Below are 14,300 nucleotides of genomic sequence, written 5' to 3'. Positions count from 1 at the left end.
AAATAATAATATAACATGTATATAAGATGTTTAGGATCCTCCAATAAAATTATCAAAGTCATTGGAATAGGTTTAGACCACCAAAGAGTTAAACTTTCTCAAAACAGAAACTGTTTTTCCTCTTCTAGTTTCTAAGTTTCTAAATCTAAGAAAATATTTCATCAAAACCTTTAATCATGCAAAAATCCTCAACCAATAGTTATATATACATGTTAACAATACTCAATAAAAATTTCGGACCACTATCTATCCATTAGCTTGGTCAAAAACTCCAAACTATAACATATTCTCCAGTTTATCTTCTAGAATGACCTTTTTATAGTTTACATAATATTTGACTGACCAAATGATCTTCAAATGGGACAAATAAGATATCCACGTAAACTAGACTAAAAAAGGAACAACTTATATGAAGGATACTTTATAATAAAATACTTACAAAAGTTTCGAAATGGGCATGCAAAAGAACTCCTAAAAGCTGTCAGAGAGAGAGTGTTTGATATTCTTTTAATGGAAAGTATAAATGAAAATAATTTCGTGGGGAGAGGTGACTGGAGATACTTATGGATGAGATATGGAAGAGATGAGGCTGGAGTGAGAGTTAAGTGTAGGACTCTCTTACCTGAAGTGAGAGTTAAGTGTAGGACTCTCTTACCCGGAGTGGGAGTGGAGTGTATGACTCTCTTACCTAATAATATCTACAAAAATCAATTCAAGATATCTTTACCCAATAATATCCATGAAATTAGCTTAAAATATTTTTATCTAATAATATCCACAAAGTTAACTTAAGATATTTTTATCCAATAATATCTACAGTTTTGAACAGACGTTTTGTCCGAAAATATGAAAAAATGTTATTGCGCCATAAGACCTTAAATAACCCTCTGAGTCTAATGGCACAAACCATAATACATTTTGACACTTCTAACTATCTCCAATAATCAAAAACACACTTCTGATACCATAGTAAATAATAACACTAACTATGTAGTTAGACAAAAACCTATACGATTAATAGATTCGTGAAAACTTATGGGGTCTTCACAAGGTTCCTAAAGTTAATAGAAATTTCACAATTGAATTTCTAGCGGGCTATTACAGTACGGGTCGTAAGACTCTACTTCATTTAGAATACGAAGAAATAGGGGACGACTCATCCGAAATCTCCTTCGAAATAGATTCGAGGGATATACTGGATTTTCAGCAAAGTAATCACGAAATAGGCGCTCGTGTCCCTGAATATGATCACGTCAAATAAACTTACGACATTGGCTATTGCCACGTCACCTCGATGACTGTCCATCCTGCTCCATGTTTTGAACATCGCTATTATCTTCAGAGGATACGTATGTCAATAATTTGCGAAAGAAAGTACGAGCCATTTGATGAAAGGAGTAGGAGATCAAATGATACAATAGAAGTTTGGTTCTATAGAGGAAATAAGGCTTGAGTTTGCATATTTATAGAGGAATTACTCCTATTGTTACACATAGGAGTAAAAATGTTACCGTTTGAGAGAAGACAAAAAAAGTTACCATTGGAGAAAACATAAAAAAATTTACCGTTGGAGAAAAAATAAAAAATATTATCGTTGGAGAAAGGACAAAAAATATTACCGTTAAATAAAAGTTGCTGAAATATTACCGTTCCATCCAATTAAAAAAATTTTATCATCAATACGTGACTTTCGGTTTTTCATTAGAGATATTGAGTACTCTTCTAATTAAATTTGTCATCACGTTAGAAAATGCACTAATTAATAAAAAAAATTTATTTTTATAATACGAATTTCAATTTTTAAAAAAAAAATACTGTATTGGATAGTCAAAATCTCTAATAAATATTTAGTAGAAAGTGATATTTGAAAAAAAAAAAGATAATAAGATAAAAGAGTTAGTAGTTAAGATTGTAAATGGAAGATAGAGAAAAAAGTAATAAAAAAGAATAGAGAAATATTATTTAAAAGAATAGAGATAGGGATGGAGAATGAGATGTAAGAGATTTTTAGAAGATAAATAAATTTTAAGGATAAATTTAAGAAAATAAATATTTGAGTTAAATTATAGGAATGAGAATATAAAATCGGATGATGATGCTCTTACAAACCGCACCATTACGTTCTGTGGACAAAAAGAAAAGTTAAGCCACCAAAACCTCAAATAAAAAGAACTGACATGGAGTCATGAACCAATGTACACTTGCTTTCTTGGAAATGGCAATCCATAGAAGATAACTGAGCAAACGATGGTCTCCAAGTCGCTTTATGCTTTCTTCTATCTTTTTTCCTTTCTTAAGCATGGCGAGTTTATTTCTGGGAGTGGAACTCTTGTCTCCGCTGGAGGAACGTTTGAACTCAGATTCTTTACCACTAGCAGCAACACCATGACTATCCCAAAAATATTCGTCGTAATATGCTATAAATGGGACCGAGATACAGTTGTATGGGTTGCCAACCGAGACAACCCATTGCCGGCGGACGTTACTGGTGTTTTCCGAATTGCAGAAGATGGAAACCTCAAGGTATTGGATAGCACTGGTAAACAATATTGGTCTACAACTCTTGAGAAATCCTCCTCTACAAACCGAACTGTGAAGCTCGTGGATTCTGGAAACTTAGTGTCAAGCAATGATCACATGCCGACGAGTTTGTGGGAGAGCTTCAAAAATCCAACCGATACTTTTCTTTCAGGTATGAAGATGGATGAAAATCTCACATTAACTTCATGGCAAGCCGATGATGACCCCCAAATTGGGCTACATACGTTTAAGCTAGATCAACAAGGAGAGGGCCACTATGTTCTCATAAAAAAAACATTCGGATTTTACTGGAAAAGTCAGATGTCAGGTACGTTCTCGAGCTCGGATGAAATAATTCCTTATGACTAGCCGATCTGTTATCAAATAAATCCGAATTTCAGAAAAACCCAAAAAAACAGCTGCCGACAAATCGAAGTTTAGATTTCACAAGGCTGGTAATGAATAGCAGTGGGCAGTTACAGTATCTGAACTAGAATGAGTCGAAACGGATTTGGTATTTAAAATGGTCGAAACCGGAAGACGAATGTGGCATTTATAACTATTGTGGGAAATTCGGGAGCTGCAATGGTAACAAATTAACAATTGGCCTTTATTTTGCAAATGTTTGCCGGGGTTCAAGCCTACTAACCCTGCTCATTATAATTGGTATTTCGGAGATTTTTCTGGTGGCTGCACCAGAAATTCGGCACCAACTAATTTGGATATATTCTTGAGCTTAAAGATGGTGAAAGTGAGCCAGCCAGATTTAGATCTCAAGGTAGCAAATGAAACAGAATGTGAAAAGGAGTATTGCCTTAAAAATAGCCAGTGCGTCGCTTATTCATATCAGGAAGCTGGAAACAGCACGTTTGCTGGATTTGGACTGAGGATATAGATAATCTTCAAGAGGAGTATCCGGACCAGGTCTTAACCTGTCAGTGCGCGTGGCAAAAGTTGACATAGGTAATTCTTTTAAAGAGAAATGCTAGCTAGGTACGTAGACCGATCATCTACAGAAACACTTGCACCGATGGTTGGCTTTTTTTTTTTTTTTTCCCTTAACTATTAAGAAATGTATTAAAATTAATTTTATTTTTTTAATTGATAAAAAATATTGTTTTAATAAAAAATTTTTAAAAAAAAAAAACAGCATTTTAGAAGTAATCAATCAATAATATCTATAGACTTATCAATCTGCGTAGAACTGCCACTTTTAACACTGTAAGAATATTATGAGTTGATTCCATAGCTGAATTATACCAACAGGCATTGATTCGGCCAATGTATTATAGCTACTTTTCGAAGAAAAAAAAAAAAAAGATGGCTAAGAAAAAGAAAGTGAGAAAGAATCAACTCTCTTAGTTTGGATAGAAAATTACTTTCAATTTATTATTATAATATTTTTAAATTTTTATATGAAATATAATAAATAATTTAAATTTTTTAAATTTTAAAATAATAATAATATTAAAAAAATACTAACAATATTTTATTTAATTTTTATCTAAAACTATCTTATCACATCTCAGTATCCAAATACTACTAACTTTCAAAATCTTTAATTTTGTTAGGCAATCCGAAAACTCAGCAAAGCAAATCTGTTAAATGTTTTAATGCGAAACAGGTTCCTAAAACTACAAGGGGCAAATTTCAATTTTTAGTCTATGTTTTCTACTTTGAACTTTATACTCTTGCTGAATCAACTTCAAGGACTTGAAAGCCTTGTGGCACATATATGCTCCCCTATCCCTTGAGCACGGGAGAAGATTGTGGCGACCCCTTGTACTTCATTTTCGATTGCAACGCCTCGTCAGGCCAGGTTTGCTTCAAGGCACCAAGGGGCGCCCATCCTATTGTTAGCATCGATCCAAGTGCACGAATATTTGTCATCCAAGTCATAAATTCTAGCATAATTGGCTCAATGAGTCATTGCCATTTAATTCGACCCTCAAGTTGATTACTGAGGTAGGCAACTCCACTGATCAATTTGAAGGCAGATTGGAGGGTTCTAGATCGCAAAGAAAATATAAAGGACGTACAGATTGGTTGGAACCCACCAATGGAGCCAACCTATACTTCATCCACAGACAGCAAGGATTGGCCAAATTCAACTTGCAATGCAACAAGAGAAGGAAAGCTGAGGTGCCTTTGCCATCCAACCTTCCGATGGGATGGCACAAATTTGAATTGTACTAAAGGTTAGGATGGATATGTCAGATGCCTATGCAGATTAGACCTGTGTGATGTTATCGCTAAACAGAAGGTTGTTCTATTGAAACTACTTTCTTGTTTAACAATATCTGTTTTTTCATTAATTCATCTTGAACGCCGTCACAAACCTATTCAAGAAGAGCCATTTCAATATTTTAAATATCTAAGTGAGACAAGTCCTCTTTCTTTCTTGTAGAATGTGATTTTCCTAAGTCTTTAGAAGAGCCTTCAACAAGAAAGATTCCATTGCCCCTGATTGTGGTGTTAACTATTGCATGTGTGACTGCTCTCGCTTGCATCATTATTTGTATGCATATAAGAAAGATGGCCAAGAGGCAAGGTAACTCCAAAATCTTTAGTTTTATACCCCATTTGATTCAGAATGAAACCTCTAGTAGCTGAATCCTGTAATTAACATGTAAATACTAAACATGTTGTCTACTGAATTCAGAAGTGAAAAGGGAGAGAAGAAAACAAGCACTTCACGCATTGGACAGTGAAATACATGTCAAAGACTTGCTAGACTTGGTTGGGTCCATAGAAGAAGATGTGAAGGCATAGAAGTACCCTTTTTTGATTTGGAATGCATACTAGCCACTAGAAATAACTTCTCAGATGCAAACAGGCTCAGGCAGGGGGGCTATGTGCCAGTTTACTTGGTAATTTAGAAACATCATTTAGTATATTCATTGTAATAGTTTCTGTTAGCAGCAATATTGTGTGTACTTTTGTCCTAGGGTACATTTCCAGGAGGTCAAGAAATTGCTATAAAGAGGCTCTCAAGTGTATCATGACAAGGCTTACAGGACTTTAAAAATGAGGTGGCGTTGATTTCAAAACTCCAAACATAGGAATCTTGTTAGACTTCGAGGATATTGCATAAATATAGATGAAAAGATTTTACTCTATGAGTACATGCCAAACAAAAGCTTAGACTCATTTATCTTCGGTTAGTTTCTAAACCAAATCTCTATTTTCTTATAGTGCTTGATAAATCTGTATCTTATTTGAGTAAAAGCTTAATCTGTTTCTATTCTCAAATTGTGCTCTTCGATGGAAAATGGAAACCTTGCAAGATAAAAATTGAGCATGCTTTTGGACTGGAAGACTCGCTTCAACATTATCTTGGGAATTACTAGAGGACTTATTTATCTTCACCAAGACTCTAGATTGATGATCATCCATAGAGATCAGAAAACCAGCAACATTCTTCTTGATGAGGAGATGAACCCCAAAATATCTGACTTTGGTTTGGCAAGGATTGTTGGCGGAAGAGAAACTGGGGATAACACAAGCCGAATAGCCAGAACTTTGTTAGTTTAAGGTAGCAATCTAACTCTATACTATAATACCAGAATTCTCAATCTCCTAACTCCATTCAACAAAACTCATGCATGTGCCAACTCTGTTGACTGAAAATTGTCTTAATGCAGGGGCTATATGTCTCCGGAGTATGCATTAAATGGAATTTTCTCAGTCAAATCCGATGTTTATAGTTTTGGTGTAGTTATCCTTGAGATAATATGTGGAAAAGAGAATACTGGATTTTATCAATCAGAAGAAGCCATGAGCCTTGTAGCTTTTGTAAGCAATTTATAGCTTTTCATAATCATCAGCTCTTTTTTTTGTCATCTTACTTCATACCAATATCTACTTAAAAAATGTATTAGGCATGGAGATTGTGAAAACAAGGTGTTGGACTTAATGGATCAATCCTTGCGGGAGAGTTGCAATGTTGATCAGTTCTTGAAATGTATTAATATTGCATTCTTATGCGTACAAGAAGACCCAAATGACCGCCCTAACATGTCAAATATCATTGCCATGCTTGACAGTGAGACTGCAACAATTCCAACTCCTAGACAACCAGCTTTCATTGTTAGAAAAGGCCCGTCTAGCACAGCAAGTTCTTCTAGTCAAGCACACACACATACCACTTCTAGTTTGGGAGAAACCTCAATATGAATGATGATCTGATTGTGTTTCATATGAAATAGCACCATGAAGTTTGTTGAGATAATTCAGCTTTGTGATGTGCTTATTGTCCTAAATTTCTTTTGACAGGATAGTTAGTTGTTTGCTATTTCTATACAACTAATTCTAGTTTTAGCTGTAATTGTTTTGGAAATTTAGAACTGGAGCAGCTTTGTTTTCATAGCATTGTGCAGACTACTATAAAGTTGGTGGCAGACCGATGATGGAAGAATGGGAGATCCATGTCACAAGACTTTGCCAAGTTGAAGATTTGATCTCTTAGCCTTTTTTTTTTTTTAAAAAAAAAAAAAAACAAAATTCATAAGTTTAGTTTTATTTGTTGGTTTTGCAAAGCTAATTTCAACTAGTTTGAATTTGAATTTTCATTGGTATCATAAAGCTGATTTTTAGCTATGTTTGTTGCAAGTTAAATTTGTAATATCCATAGCTATTAAAGGAGATTGCTCAATAAATAAAGGCAGAGTATTGATTTCACGGAAATTTCCCAATTGTCTGGTGTGACTCTAATGAAATTTACCCAAGAGTGTGTGAGGAGAGATTCCCAGCATATTTTCTTATTTCGTTCTGAATTCTACATAAATTTTGGCATCAGTCCCAGGTTCTTTTGGTGATCATAGACATGAGTACAAGAAGTGGACGACACTATAACAGTGGTAACCAACTCACGCAAGGGTAATGTGATGAAATGTTGCTTCAAATGACTAATCAACTCAACAACCTTACTCAACAAATAGAGTTTGTATGGAATCAAGTCTTTCCTAACTAGGAAAATTGCGAGCAAGATCGCGGTGATGGAGAGAACTAGAGCAACAATAATGATCAAGACGGAGGTGCAAGTGGATAAAACATTGGTGAGAACAATCGACATCAGGGAGGTGGCCACGTTGGTCGTTTCCCTTGGCTATACCAATAGCCTAGGGAGCATGATCACTTCAAAGAAGCATCTAATCGAATTAGAGTGGATGTACCCGATTATCATGGGAGCTTAGACCCAAATAGCTTTCATGATTGGCTTATGTCACTAGAAGACTATTTTGAATGGTTTAATATGGCAACCAAAAAGAAAGTTCAGTTTGTAAGAATGAAACTAAAAGAGTTAATGAGAGTGGAGTAGATTTTTCTAATCACATCCAGTCATTACATGAAGAAATCAAGCAATGTTTGGCAGTCAACAATGATTTCTATAAATGGCAAGCTGATAAGCATCGCAGGAACGTTGAATTTGTAGAGGGTGATTTTTTTATGATGAAGTTAAGACCTGAATGTTTCCTACGGCACACTTACCGGAAGTTAGATTCAAAGAAGGCAGGTCTATTTAAAATTCTCAAGAAATTGGGCACTAATACTTATGTGCTCGAGTTGTCGGATGATTTGCAGATTAGTCCCATTGTTAACGTTGAACATTTGCAACTGTATGAATGCCACCATGTTGATGATAAAGTTCCAGTAGAAATTCCTAAGCTTCCCACAAAGGCAACTTTGAAAGAAGAAATTGAAGAAATCCTTGATGATCAGATTATGTCTACTAGCTGTGGTGGATATCAGAAATTCTTGGTTAAATGAAAAAAGTTCAATGAAAAAACAGACCATACTCTGATTGTTCATGGGTATGCACTGAAGAGCTTCAACTACTTAACCCAAATTTGTGCGAGTTCTACCAAGCGCTTCACTCGTCGAAGTTGAGTTCTTCTCAGCAGAGGGGAATTGGTGGCTGACCAATGATGGAAGAGTGGAAGATTGGTGTCCAAAGACTTTGTCAGGCTGAAGATTTGATCCCTTAGCCATTTTTTTAAAAATTTCAAAGTTTAGTTTTATTTGTTGGTTATGCAAAGCTAATTTTAGCTAATTTGGATTTGAATTTTTGGTGGTATCATATAGCCGATTTTCAGCTATGTTTGTTGCAATTTAAATTTGTAATATCCGTAGCTATTAGAGAAGATTGCTCAATGAATAAAGGTAGAGTATTGATTTCATAGAAATTTCTCAATTGTCTGGTGTGACTCCAGTGTAAGTTACCTGAGAGTCTGTGAGGAGAGATTCCCAGCATATTTTCTTATGTCGTCCTGAGCTCTACATCAAAAGAATAATGATAGGCATAAGTTTTAAATATACAAGCTTCATACATGCCTTCCGTTAAAAAAGTAAAACTCACTAACAAAAAATAGCTTTTTTAACACTTTTTTAAGTGATGGTCTACTTTTTTACAAAAATTTGTATGAAACTTGTTTATCTTAGGCTTATACAAATCATTTTTCTAAATATAAAATCATCTCCATTCTTTCCATATCTCGTGAGTCGTGTTCCTCTATAGAAAAAAAATATAACCTTTTCTCAGCCACTGTCTAGCCATCTCATCTCCATCTAGTGCCATCGCTCACTGTCGTCATGTTGAAACTTGAGGCAACTCTCTCAATCTCAAGCTTGCTATCTTTTTTCTCTCACTTCCTTTGCCCACTCTTTGTTATCAATCTTAATCGCATTGCATCCTGTTGCTCCCAAGACTAATTTGTGTGGAATTTTAAAGGAAAAATTTTGAATGGTTTTTGTGTTAAAGTTTTTGTAAAGATTCAGCTCCATTTTTTTAGTGTTGTTTGTAGTTACTTTCAAACATAGAAACTATTTTAAGTAGAAGTGACAATATGTGACACGTTCTATTAACTCAACTCAAACACGATACGATAAAAGAGAGTTTGGGTTTAGCCTTATCAGGTTCGGTTTAAAACGGATTGACCTGTTAAGACACGATTTCTTAACGGGTCAATCAGTTATGACCCATTAAGAAAATAAAAATTACATTTCTACCCTTCTATCTAAAAACATGAAAAAGAAAACCCTAACTCTAAAGTGAAGAGCTCTCGGGCCGCACAAACACTCCCCTGCCTTACTCGGTTAGTCCTCTAATCTTCCAGATCTCTCTTCATTTTAATTTTCTTCTAATTTTTCGTCTTCATGTCTTCATTCTTCCCCATTTTCTAATTTTGAAAAAACCCTAAGGGCCTAACCCTGCTACCCATGCCATGCAGCCACAACACCTTAACCTTGCCGCTCAGCCATCTCATAGTCACAACTCGCAACATCACAAGCTGCCTCCACTTCCAGGCCATCTTCTCGTCTTCTCTCTCTCTCTCTCTCTCTCTCTCTCTCTCTCTCTCTCTCTCTCTCTCTCTCTCTCTCTCTCTCTCTCTCTCTCTCTCTCTCTCTCATATGTTTCCATAATATACGGTATTACCTACATTCTCCTTCCATTAATCAATCTCAAAGTTTGCTTCATTGTTTTTAATTCTCTGTCGTATTTGAGATGTAGTTTGTGACTCTGATGTTTTTCAAGGGTTTAATAGGAGGTGCTTGGTTTCTCTTTCAATTGGATGCAAATAGTTTTATATATTGTAGCAGATGTGCTTGGTCACCTTCTATCTTAATAGATTTTAGAATCAATTTTAAATATAAAGTTGTTTGATTGGCTTCCCCACATGTTTCCAATCGATTCTGGTGGCAGTGGAATATGGATTGCACCATAGCAATCATGATTTTTTGGTCGACGGGATGGATATGACAATGGATAGGGGAGAATCCCAAAAGAAACTGTTACAGATATTGCCAAGCATAGTCATTTTCCTTTCAAGGCTTTTGTTAAGAGTAATTCCGAATGAAAAGAAACTGGAGAATTAGATGAATAACTCAAAAGGCTTTTGAGTTTTGGCGTTGTGATTTTCATAGTAATTATAATTTGTCGGTTAATAGCAACGATATGGATTCAAAGGTAAAAAGAGAAGAATGCTACAAAAGTATTTACTTCTTATTTTATTTCTTCTAAGGGTTAAAGTGATCACTATTACATTCATAAAGTGATCAACAAGACCAACGAGATTTATTGGGCCTAATAATTTTTCTATCAAGTAAATCATTAATGTCTTTTTTGCAAAATTCTAAAGTCTCACTATTTATTTGAATAGGGTGAGCTTTAGTTATAATATTTTTTTTAGAAAAATCTTTAATATGTGGTAAAGAATTAACATGTCTTTTCCTATGCCAAAATGCATTTGAAAAATCAAAACAAACATCAAAGATTAATCGTTTGTTGAAATCAGCTATTTTTTATTGAAGCAAAGGACTAGACAATTGCTCAGAAATCTTTTTGAATTTGATTTCCTGTTGAAGGAAATTCAAATGTTGGTTTTTTGTATAAAGCAAATATTCTAAACTCTTGTCAGTGTCAATTTTGAATTTGAAAGCAAATTTAAATTTCACTTTCTATTCAAAAGGATCAGTAGTGATGCCATCTTTATTAGAAATGAAAGAATACAAAACTGAAATAAAAAGAATTCCTAATATGACATTGTGGGACATATTTCAGACTAAAACAGAAGGAATTTTGAAGCAAACATTATCTTGGCAAACATAAGTATTGTTTAGCTCATAAGTGATCATCATTTGAGATCCATTTACTGCAGATAATTTTTCAATAGACTTTTCATAATATTTACTAGGTATTAATCCTCTTGGATACAATTTATATCCGATCCGGAATCAATCATGGCAACAACAGAAAACTTAAATTCATGGCAAACAACAATAGTAGTACGAGAAAACCATTCGGGAGGAATAGAATGAACAATTAAAGAAATTTGATTATTGGAAGATTTATCTTTAGATTTCTCAGAAACTTTTGGTTGCTCATTGTTATTAGAAGGAGTGTCATGATCAAAGTGTTTATCCATTTTAAAACATAAAATTTATTGTTTTAAAGCACCATTTGAAATTTTGAGGTTATTGATCTCAGTTCTGAGTTCAATAATTTCTTTTTTTATTAAATTAACTTCATTTTGTAAGTCACTTGTAGAAATATCTTTGGATTCTTTCTTTTGAAATCTTTCTAAAGTATCTTGAAAATTCATCCTTTGTTTAGAAGCTTCCAGTTCTTGAGGAACCATGGTCTTCTTGAGCTTGAGAAGATATTCTTCTTTAAGCTCTGGATCTTGTATTTGAGAAATCAGATTTAGTAAAAGATTTTCTTATCTTCAGCTTTGGTTAAAACATTGATTGTTTACCTGAAGTTTTGCAACAAGAATTATTACAATTACAACCAAGTTTAAATTAGGAGAATCAGATGATCTAGTTTCTGAGTGATATTCTAAATCACTAGAACTGAACTCATTTATGTCAGATGAAGAAGTTGTTATTTCTAGTAGTTGAAAAAATTCTTCTTGATCTATGACACTAATATTCAACTCATTAAGCTTGTTTTTTAGTTTATTGGCTTTTGGGTGCATTTATCAAAAAAATGTCCATTTTTGCCATAATTAAAAGATTTTCCTTTTGAAAGATTTTGTAAATTCTTTTTCTTATAAAAAGACTTTTTATTAAAGGGTTTTTTTTTTTAATAAAAATCATCATGGGGTTTTCTCCTTTTCCCACCATGAGATTTGGAAAACTTAGTAAAATGTTTATGCTTTCGTCTGGTAGGAGCAATAGGAGGAAGGCCAAATTGTTAACAAAATGTTCCCATTTTGTATTTGGCTTTCTTGCTATTTTTTAATTGTTGATGAAGCATTCTTTGATCATTGCACATACTAATATCAAGTTTCTTAATTACACTGAAAATATCACCATAGGTATAATTATCATACTTAAGAAATCACGAGATATCAGTAAGTTCATCATTGACTTTTAGAGCAAATAAATGGGGTGAACCATCAATGAATTTTTCTTTCTAGTAGGGCTTCTGACTGTCATCACGAAGCATCACTCTGGACAGAAATCCATCTTAATACCATCTATAGTCAAACATCTGACGGTAACGTAAATTATTCAAATAATCATCAAGACGATTTGTAATATTTGAAAGAGTACCAACAAAATGTTTGATAATAGTATAAATTAAAGTATTAACAGTAGTTGTGCCATTTCAATCGCTTCATTGAAAATAGGTGAGAGCCATTATCATCACGTTTGACAGAATGTTGAATTAATTCTCTAGTCTCCACAGTAAGGTGGTTTAACCCACCAATTTTGGATCATTCCAGTAAAACCAATGATTAAAATAATAACAATATCAGGTTCTCTGATATTATTGTTAATATAAGCATTTGCAACAAGAGACATCTTACTCATGGTATTGAGGATTTCTTGTTCAGACATTCCATCCATATTCCACTCGTAAGTTTTATTTGCAGAGTACAAAGATTGAGATTGAAAAATTTTTTCTTCAAATTGTAAATCAAGAGGAGTAGGTCTAGAATACCAGTTTTTCATAAAACTCAAAGAAAGTCAAGCAATTTCAGGTTTTAAACTAAAATCTTAAAAATTCTTTTCAAGTAAATCAATATTTTTAACAGTTGAAGAATCACTATCAGAGGAATCCACATCTGTAGTTTGAACAAAAACATCTTCCTTTTCTTTGCTAGTTAAAGCACTAGTGGAAGGTTTTTCTCTTTTAATTTCTTTAAGCATTTGATCAATTTTATCAAGAGTCTTGGTTTGTTTGGTTTGAAAATCAAGTTTTGGCCTTGTCTCTGGTAAAATAATCAAAGGTTTTTCAATAGTTTATGAAACAGATTTTGAAGGTAAGGTAGAAATTAGATTTTCTATCTTTTCTTCAATTCGATCCAATTGTTGTTCAATGGTTTGGAGAAAGACATTTGAAAAATTATTTTGTTGAATAATCTTTTTTGTTTTAGATAAAACTGTAGTAATATGATTCTCTTTGGACTCTGTATTGGAAATTTTACAATGAGAAGCAATTAAATAATCCCCTAAATGGAAAATAACAATGTTTTAAAAACTGATTTTGTCAAAGAAGAAGGAAATGTTACTGTCAAGTCCAGCCATCCTCCTTTAGAGGCAATTGTTATTTTCCATTTAGGGGATTATTTAATTGCTTCTCATTGTAAAATTTCCAATACAGAGTCCAAAGAGAATCATATTACTACAGTTTTATCTAAAACAAAAAAGATTATTCAACAAAATAATTTTTCAAATGTCTTTCTCCAAACCATTGAACAACAATTGGATCGAATTGAAGAAAAGATAAAAAAATCCAATCTCTACCGTACTTTCAAAATCTGTTTCACAAACTATTGAAAACCCTTTGATTATTTTACCAGAGACAAGGCCAAAACTTGATTTTCAAACCAAACGTACCAAAACTCTTGATAAAATTGATCAAATGCTTAAAGAAATTAAAAGAGAAAAACCTTCCACTAGTGCTTTAACTAGCAAAGAAAATGAAGATGTTTTTGTTCAAACTACAGATAAGGATTCCTCTGATAGTGACTCCTCAACTGTTAAAAATATTGATTTACTTGAAAAGAATTTTTAAGATTTTAGTTTAAAACCTGAAATTGCAGGACTTTCTTCAAAACCCAATTCAATGAGTTTTATGAAAAACTAGTATTCTAGACTTACTCTTCCTAATTTACAATTTGAAGAAAAGATTTTTCAATCTCAATCTGCGTAGTCTACAAATAAAACTTACGAGTGGATTATTGATGGGATGTCTGAACAAGAAATCCTCAATACCATGAGTAAGATTTCTCTTGTTGCAAATGCTTATATTAATAATAATATCAGAGAAC

General features: G+C 33.5%; 1 pseudogene; it reads left to right on the top strand.

The window, feature by feature from the left end:
• Positions 1–2,247: 2,247 nt before the first annotated feature.
• Positions 2,248–6,696, top strand: LOC122306294 (annotated as a pseudogene).
• Positions 6,697–14,300: the final 7,604 nt, after the last annotated feature.

Source organism: Carya illinoinensis, chromosome 4 (assembly GCF_018687715.1).
Source record: "Carya illinoinensis cultivar Pawnee chromosome 4, C.illinoinensisPawnee_v1, whole genome shotgun sequence".
NCBI classification, from domain to species: domain Eukaryota; kingdom Viridiplantae; phylum Streptophyta; class Magnoliopsida; order Fagales; family Juglandaceae; genus Carya; species Carya illinoinensis.
The sequence above is the reverse complement of the archived record's forward strand: the minus strand, read 5'-3'. Positions and strand labels throughout refer to the sequence as shown.